The sequence below is a fragment of the Budorcas taxicolor genome, chromosome 1 (assembly GCF_023091745.1).
Source record: "Budorcas taxicolor isolate Tak-1 chromosome 1, Takin1.1, whole genome shotgun sequence".
In the NCBI taxonomy this organism is placed as follows: Eukaryota; Metazoa; Chordata; class Mammalia; order Artiodactyla; family Bovidae; genus Budorcas; species Budorcas taxicolor.
In genome coordinates this window covers 184,779,168-184,785,528 of record NC_068910.1, presented here as the reverse complement: position 1 = coordinate 184,785,528, position 6,361 = coordinate 184,779,168, and the positions used below count along the sequence as shown (strand labels likewise).

The following is a 6,361-nucleotide window of genomic DNA, read 5'->3' as shown; positions in this document are numbered from 1 at the left end:
TGAAGCTCCTAAATCAGTGTTTTCTCAATGAGAAACCTCAGGCGAATAGGATGACTTTTTAATAGTAACCTTCAAACATGCTTTTAAGAATTTGACTTTTCTCTTTCTTAACAGTATCTCAGATGGAACTCCTAGCTTTCCAGTTACTTTTTAAAATGTCTGTCTGAAACTTTTCAAGTTGTACACTTTATTTATTTGTTTATTTATTTTTGGTTGCTCAGCATGCAGAATCTTACTTCCCTGACTAGGGATTGAACCTGCACCCTCTGCATTGGAAGTGCTGAGTCCTAACCACTGGACCATCAGGGAAGTCCCTGCAGTTGCTTTTAAGTTTTCCAATGTTTGATCCAGTAAAGTCTAGAGTAAAATTTAGAATTCAAATTCATTTCAAGAGTTACTCAGATCATCTCTTGGTCTGAGAGAGGTACACCTATGAGGGAGACATCACCTGCTCTGCTCTGCTTTCCTTTCTGGGCTCCATGTCTCCTCCTGGTGAGGATATAGGATGGAGAGAAAGCAAAGAGCTCTCTACTTAGCCATCCTCTCTTGGTTTTGGATGCCTGCAGGATGCTTGTGCTTAGGTTTACTTGGATGTCATGCAGGAGGTCCCCCTCCCACACAGTTTCTAAACGGGAAGGACTGCTCTGATGTGAACAGTTCCCTCACTGCCTCTTTCAGCTTTTTCTCCAGGCAGAGCACCTTGAGAAGCTCCTGAGATTTCTTCATCTGGAAGGAGCTGTCTCCAGAAGGAACAGCAAAATGGTCCAAATCCAGCTGTCTTCTATGGTCCACTTGATCTGCAGGCCACTCACACAGGCTTACCAGGTCACACAGTGGGAGTGCAAGCTGCTCTGCTGCCTCACTCCAGTCCTCCTTCCCCAGGACAGCCATACTAATCCACTTTATAAATAGAAGTTCAAATGGGAAGCGAGATGTCAGATTTCTCCCTGAGAGTTTTGAAGAGGTTTGGTCAGAATCCTTCTTATCTGGCTTTAGGTGAGAGGAGTGAAGAAGCCATCCCTGCAGTGATCCTCCTTAATCCCTCCCATTTCATTGTTAATATTATTATTATTTTAATTTTTGCTCTGATATGGTGATGGTAGGTATAGCCTAGCATTCTGCCTTCTCTTCTTAGGTCCTGTGGGGAAGTACTTTGTTGAACTCTTTCAGTTTGTGAGGCCATTCAGCTTCCATTGTTCTTTTAGCACTGGAACTTTAGTGGCGTTCTGTGAAAATGGGAAGGATACTGGATTTCTTCTGGGGTTACAGAATGTAGATAGAGAAGTTTATGTAGTTCTTTTCATTACAATAGCCAAATCAGTTACTGATATATGGAAATAACTGTTCTTGTTTATATAGAACTCAATCTGTAGAAGAGATTTGTTGCTGTGCTAGCCTCATCTATATATGCTTCAAATATATGACAATTAATTAGCCTTTTAAGTCAGATTTATTAACATATAATGTCTCAGTCTTTGTGAACCCATGGACTATTGCTCACCAGGCTCCTCTGTCCATGGAATTCTCCAGGCAAGAATACTGGAGTGGGTTGCCATTCCCTTCTACCTTCCTGACCCAGGGATCAAACTCATGTCTCTTGTGTCTCCTGCACTAGCAGGTGGATTCTATACCACTGTGCCATCTGGTAAAATTCTCCTTTTTTATTGGGTTGGCCAAAAATTTGTTCAGGTGTTTTGTAAGCTATGAAAAACCTGAACAAACTTGGCCAACCCTAGAGATGTTTCAGTGCTTTTAAACATGCATATACATATAGATGTATCTCTATATCTGTAGCTATATTTTTTGTAACCACCACTGTCACATTTGAGTTACAGAACATATCCATCATCTAAAGAAGTTCTCTCATGCTCCTCTGTACTCAATCCCCTTGCATGACCTCAGGTACCTCATCTGATTTCTGTCCCTTTAATTTTTCCTTTGCCAGAATGATACCATATGTTAATAAATGGAATCATACAGTATATAGCCTCTTTGTTTCTGGCTTGTTTCACTAAGCATCATTATTCTGAGATTATATTATATGTTATATGTTAATTATATGTTGTTGCATATATAAGTGACTCATTCTTTTTTATTGCTGAATAGTATTCCACTACATACATATATATATATATATATATATATAAAATCTTGTATTATAAAATTCTCTTTCTATGTTCTTAACAACAGAACAAAAATAACTACAACAGGAAACTCTGCATTGGTACTTCATCAGTAGTTTGGCAAAGGAAATTTAAAAATTAGTAAAGATTTTATTTGTTGATGTTCTGTTACCTTTGAACTAAAATGAAATTTAGTGATTAATTTTAGATTTTTAATTTTTTATTTCCCTAAGCTTTGAAAGGAATTCAATTACAGCATGAGAGATTTAAGTTAAAAAGAAGAGAGTCTGGTAGAAAGAGCATATATTTATTATTGATTACTGACTCTATGCTAACACTGTGCTAAACTCTTTTGTATCTTACTTTATATAAGTCAATCAGGGTTGACTTTGAAAGTAATACTAAAAATGCAAACTAGTTTATCCTCTTATTTAGAAATCATTTATTGAAAATCAAGTTCATGTTCAAAATGTCATTTGTTTATCCTTTTATTTAAAAATCATCTATTGAGCATCAATTTGTGTACAAAACATATACCAGAAGATAAAGAAGAGGTAAAAAGATCTGTAAATATACAGTCTTTTGTCTGGTTATAGGTTAATCACCTTGGATCATCTTTGAATCAGAATGAGTAGGTGATTAGGTTATGTCTCAGATCATTCCTAAATCTGTAATTCAGTATGTCTTATTCCACTACAAATAGAGGAATCAAAAAATAACCACAATATAGTGCTTTAAAATGTGTAGCTTTCAAGTACACCCTTGTAAAAGGAAAAAATTGTCTTTAAGTATGGCCTCATCTAGGCCTTTTGTCCAGCACTCATAAAGAATTTGTTGACTTAATTTCTTTATGTCTAAAATATTGCTAGAAAGGACCATAGGATTTATTAAGATGCATCTCCTGCTCTCAAGGAGTGCACAGCCTAAATAAAGGCAGAAAAGTGAACACTATTTACAGTACAATTTGATAACTCTTAAATTAGAGCCTTGTAAGCAAGAAAAAAAGATTCTAATTCTACCTGAGGAGTTGGGGAGATCTTGCTTCAAAGACAAAGAGAATAAGCTGTGTTGAGAAATTTACCTGGTGAATCACTAGGTGAATATCTGGCAGCCCAGCCAAGAAAGAGAAAACAACATATGGAAATACAGGAAATTGCTGGCTTGTTCTAAGTCAGCTGGCATGGCTAGGGACACAACTTGGGAGTGAAGAATTAGCTGGAAATAAACCTAGAAGAGCAAGATGAGAGATAAATAATAGTGAGCTTGTCTTTACTATCTTTAGATTAGAGCTTGTCAAACTTCAGTGTGCACACAGTTCACTTTGGACATTTTTTGTTTTAAAAGCAGATTTTGATTCAGTGGTTCTGGAGTGGGACTTGAAATTTGACCTTTCAGAGAAACTCCCAGCCATCTACTGGCCCCCAAACCTAAATTTAGGTGGTAAGGAGATAGATATGTGTTAAAGATCATAAAATAGTATATGAGTGAAAGTTGCTCAGTCATGTCTGACTGTTTGCGACCCCATGGTCTATACAGTCCATGGAATTCTTGAGGTCAGAATACTGGTGTGGGTAGCTGTTCCCTTCTCCAGGGGATCTTCCCAACCCAGGGATCAAACCCAGGTCTCCCGCCTTGCAGGCAGATTCTTTACCAGCTGAGCCACAGGAGAAGCCCAAATAGGGTAGAAGCTCGATTAAATCTGTACTTTAGAAAGACAGTTCTGCACATAGGGTAGAATGCAAATGTATTGGAGGGTTGTCATTGAGATGCTTTATTCCAGTGAAAGGGGAAGGTGGGAAGGATTGGAAGATTCGGATTAACATAGGTACATACTATATATGAAGTAGAAAATACTGTTTGATTCTACTTATATGAGGTACTTAGGACAATTAAATTCATAGAGTCAGAAACCATATTGGTACATGTCAAGGGCCGGTGTTGGGGGTGAGGAGTGGGACGGGGGAATTGGAACTTAGGTTTAATAGGGGTAGAGTTTCAGTTTAGGAAGGTGAAAAATTGGGAGGTGGATGCTGGTGAGAGTTGCACAACAATGTGAATGTACTTAATGCCACTGAACCCTTCAGTTAAATGTGGTTAAAATAATGTTTTATATTACTTCTGTGACAATAAAAAAAAGAAATAAAACATTATTTAGTATCTGTATGAATAAATTTAAGACAGTTGAAAATAAGTTTCACTAAAGACCAACTATTTCAACAAAGATTTTCTGATCCTGTTATATTACGATTGAAGCAATAAGCTTGTTTCTAATATTTTTTGCCATCTTAAATGAAATAGCTAAGGGTAGACACTAAATTAGTCTCTTTTTTACCCTACTTTGACTTTCTTTCTTCTTCTCACTTTTCCTTTTAATAGTTGACCAAGTAATGTCAAAGTAATACTGTGATGAATATTTGTCACTTCATGACAAATAGATGGGGAAACAGTGGAAACAGTGGCAGACTTAATTTCTCTGGGCTCCAAAATCACTGCAGATGGTGACTACAGCCATGAAATTAAAAGATGCTTACTCCTTGGAAGCAAAGTTATGACTAACCTAGACAGCATATTAAAAAGCAGGACATTACTTTGCCAACAAAGGTCTGTCTAGTCAAGGCTATAGTTTTCCCAGTAGTCATGTATGGATGTGAGAGTTGGACTATGAAGAAAGCTGAGTGCTGAAAAACTGTGGTGTTGGAGAAGACTCTTGAGAGTCCCTTGGACTGCAAGGATATCCAACCAGTCTATCCTAAAGAAAATCTGTCCTGAGTGTTCTTTGGAAGGACTGATGTTGAATCTGAAACTCTGATACTTTTGGCCACCTGATGTGAAGAACTGACTCATTGGAAAAGACCCTGATGCTGGGAAAGATTCAGGGCTGGGAAAGAGGGTGTGAGGAGAAGGGGACGACAGAGGATGAGATGGTTAGATGGCATCACTGAGTGGCATCCCCATACATGAGTTTGGGTAAACTCCGGGAGTTGGTGATGGATAGGGAGGCCTGATGTGCTGTGATTCATTGGGTCTCAAAGAGTCGGACACGACTGAGCGACTGAACTGAACTGGACTGATTTGTTGAAAAAAGGGAACCAGCTCCTGGCCTCGGGAGGCACAAAACCAGAAGGGGCAGCTGTTATATTTATGACTATAATAAATATAGCATCACAAACACTACAGTAATATCAAACCCATTGAAATGATTACATTTTAGAAATGAGCATTCTCAGAAAGAGCTTATCAATTTTGCAACATGTAATGATTATAAATCACAAGCACATTACTTAGAAAAGAATCAAACGGAAAATTCTTTGGAAGAATGTCTATAGTTAGGACTGCCATAGTTTGTGTTGTCCGTTCACATTTGGTTATCTCAGTGTTCTTTTTCCCTCTGGAAGAGAACAAAAACTTCTGAAGACACCAACTAGATTTGTGGTTCTGAATAGCTTGCCAAATATTAGAATCAGCTAGGGAACTTTCAAAAAATACCAATGCCCAAAGCTACTTCACATTCAATTGGTTTTTTTTTTTTTTTTGATATCATTTCTTTTATTATTTATTTATTTATTTTTTTTTTAGATTTTTTTTTTTTAAATTTTAAAATCTTTAATTCTTACATGTGTTCCCAAACATGGACCCCCCTCCCACCTCCCTCCCCATAACATCACTGTGGGTCATCCCCATGCACCAGCCCCAAGCATGCTGTATCCTGCGTCAGACATAGACTAGCGATTCAATTCTTACATGATAGTATACATGATAGAATGCCATTCTCCCAAATCATCCCACCCTCTCCCTCTCCCTCTGAGTCCAAAAGTCCATTATACACAGCTGTGTCTTTTTTCCTGTCTTTCATACAGGGTCATCATTGCCATGTTTCTAAATTCCATATATATGTGTTAGTATACTGTATTGGTGTTTTTCTTTCTGGCTTACTTCACTCTGTATAATCGGCTCCAGTTTCATCCATCTCATCAGAACTGAATCAAATGAATTGGAGTCACAGCATTGACATTTTTTTTAACCTGCTTCTTACTGAGGTATAATATATGCATTTAGAAGAGTACATATAAGTATGTAGTTTGATAAATTTTAATGAACTGAAAACACCCATTATTCAACACAGAAGTCAAAAAAAGTATATTACAGGTCCTCATCAAGCAGCCAAAATTGAGAACTACTGGTCTGGCTATGACTACACCTATATGTGAACTGTCAAAAAATGGAGACATTTTTGCAGG

At 37.5% G+C, this 6,361-nt stretch overlaps 1 non-coding gene across 1 annotated transcript; it reads right to left on the bottom strand.

The window, feature by feature from the left end:
- Positions 1–236: 236 nt before the first annotated feature.
- On the bottom strand, positions 237–309 carry TRNAG-UCC (transfer RNA glycine (anticodon UCC)). The gene has a single exon. It is a non-coding gene; the product is annotated as a tRNA-Gly (tRNA).
- Positions 310–6,361: the final 6,052 nt, after the last annotated feature.